This window comes from Phycodurus eques, unplaced genomic scaffold (assembly GCF_024500275.1).
Source record: "Phycodurus eques isolate BA_2022a unplaced genomic scaffold, UOR_Pequ_1.1 contig_433, whole genome shotgun sequence".
NCBI lineage: Eukaryota > Metazoa > Chordata > Actinopteri > Syngnathiformes > Syngnathidae > Phycodurus > Phycodurus eques.
In genome coordinates this window covers 22356-25024 of record NW_026904430.1, presented here as the reverse complement: position 1 = coordinate 25024, position 2669 = coordinate 22356, and the positions used below count along the sequence as shown (strand labels likewise).

At 41.0% G+C, this 2669-nt stretch overlaps 2 non-coding genes across 2 annotated transcripts; both read left to right on the top strand.

Annotated features, from left to right (window-relative positions):
- Positions 1-539: 539 nt before the first annotated feature.
- Positions 540-729, top strand: LOC133398889 (U2 spliceosomal RNA). The gene has a single exon (XR_009768109.1). It is a non-coding gene; the product is annotated as a U2 spliceosomal RNA (small nuclear RNA).
- Positions 730-1730: 1001 nt separating this feature from the next.
- LOC133398888 (U1 spliceosomal RNA) lies at positions 1731-1896 on the top strand. Its single transcript, XR_009768108.1, has one exon. It is a non-coding gene; the product is annotated as a U1 spliceosomal RNA (small nuclear RNA).
- The last annotated feature ends 773 nt before the right edge of the window (positions 1897-2669 follow it).

Below are 2669 nucleotides of genomic sequence, written 5' to 3'. Positions count from 1 at the left end.
GAATTTGGAGCTATCATTAGCTTTAAGCTACAATCCTCAAATTATTCATGTATAAAAAAAAAAAAAAAGAAATATTTCAGTGTGTGTGGTGCATCTCTATAATATGAGTTTCACTTTTTGAATTGAATTACTTCACTAAATTAAGCTTTTCACACTATTATAATTTATTGAGATGTACCACTATGGCAGCTTGTGTAATGTGTTTGTCAACACACGTTTGGAGAATGGCAAACCATAAACCCACATTAACCCTTATTACAAATAACTCATTATTTCTTTGGTTGTTTAAGACTTAATACATGGCTAAAGATATGCGTTAATCTCCGCATTCTATTGGATCGACGTGGCCAAGGCACACGGGCATCTGACAACATTATTTCGATATAAACGTTGAAAAACAACACAGTTGACATTCGTTTCATAATTGTTGTTTGGCGTGTCCATATGTGACTCATCTGTGATTTTCATGTCGATATGTGCCACCATAACTTTGGCTTGTAGGCTGGAGAATGAGCTCGTCTCTTCTCGCGCTATGTGACATTGCTTCTCTGGCTTTTGGCTAAGACCAAGTGTAATATCTATTCTTATCAGGTTTAGTATCTGATACGTCCTCTTTCTGGGGCCATACTTTAAATTGATTTTGTAACTGAGTGATGGAATATGTGTTTAATCTGTCCAGTCCACGCATTGTTATGGTGTTGCAGTATCTCCACAAATGGTTAAAGCAAGTGTGTATCACTCAGTCATAAACTTTGAATTTACATAATGCACAGCATGGTAAGCAAGTTTGTAGTCTATACAGTAGTTGTATTGTTTATTTGCATTTTGGGTGCAGTACAGAGGCATATTAGTTCCATGTGGAGCATAGTTGAAAAGTGACAAGAAATGTTGCTTCCTTGTTGTCTCGCCGCTAGTTTCCTCTGTAAACAACTGCAGTGCAGCCCTGGCCTGGCTGGTGGATGTCATTGGCAAGCAATATGACTGTGGTGGTACAGCAAACTCTATCTGAAACGGCATTACAAATATAATATACTGTAAATGTTTTCAGAGGCTATTTTTAAACAAAATAATGTATTATTCTCAACTTGATATGAAAGTGGGTCCGCAACTTACAACATGGTGACAGTTGACAACCACTGTTAAGACCACGCGAGCCTGCTTGAGTGTTCGCCAAGGTTGTCCATGCGCAATAGGTCACAGTAGGTGGCCAGTAGCGTTTTGAGACGCACATCAAACTGTTGTACCCGAAAGTGTTATCAGTGTGTGACATTCGACGAGACGAATGCATTATTTTCGTCAAGTCGTCTAATTATGTTTACATTCGATTTTCTTTAATTAGTAAAATCATGGCAGCACGGTGGTGTGAATGTGAGTTGCAAATGGTTGTTTGTTTTATATGTGCCCTGCGATTGGCTGGCAACCAGTTCAGGGTATACCCCGAATGGGTGGTTTATATGTTTTTGGGTGTGAATGACCGCACTTTCAAGTTATTTTATCGTGTCTCGATGCCGCTGTGCAGTATGGGTATCAATTTACTGTCTCAATTTAAACTGAAATTCTCAAATAAGAAGCATATTTCTTCATGAATTAGCACACAGTAGCGTTTCATCGAGCGTATGTTCCGGCTTGCCGTTGTGTGTGTGGTTGTTCACATGCTCATGATGGACACCGTCGCTTGACATAGCGTGCGCGTTGAATGACTTGCCGTGTCACGGCCGAGTCCACACCTCATACTTACCTGGCAGGGGAGGCACCATGATCAAGAAGGTGGTTCACCCAGGGCGAGGCTCAGCCATTGCACTCCGGTGTGCTGACCCCTGCGAATTCCCCAAATGCTGGGAATCTCGACTTGCATAATTTCTGATAGTGGGGGATCTGCGTTCGCGCTCTCCCTGATCATTGGTTAATGCAAAGAAGACAGTGTTTTCAATGGTGGTCTAGTTGTGTGGTTAATTAAGCATGGCACTATGTTACTGATAGTGATGAGTGTTTGAGTATACTGATTCACTCAAAACTGTTCATCAAAAACATTTGATCACGTTCAGTTCTTTTTCACATAGTCATTCAAGTGCTTTCTTATTCACTTAACGATCCATCCTCGAGGCTCACGTTCACTCAACACATTCACCGAAGGACTATGCGTTGTTGTTGTTGTCATGTATTGTAAACTTGGGAAGGCGGGGAGATTATTTAGTTCCAAAAACAAAAAGGCTAAATTATGACCTACCTATCACTCTCTCAGAAAACTCTTGAACACCCGCTTCGGTCGCGACTCATGAACGTGTAAACTGTACACAGGCGGGGCCGGGGATTGAACCCCGGTCCTCAGAACTGTGAGGCAGACACTCTAACCGTGCCGCGTTTTTTTCTATTCTAATAAATGTATTCATTTAAATAAGATTTTAATGTACTATAAATTCCATGGTATTACACATACATAAAGGTCTTAGCATAATTGATATTTTTATTATGGGTCAATTCACTAAAATACAGTTTAAATTTGAAAATGAATAATTACTAATGGTAAAGTATTATCCACACCTGAATATTCTTTGCCATGCTGAAAAAGCTTCCGCCAATTGACCTCTGCCCTGCATTGGGGGTCTGGCAGTGGAGCCACGGGGCGTGGGCCGGGGGGATATCTCTCCTCCTCTCTCCATTTCCGGAGG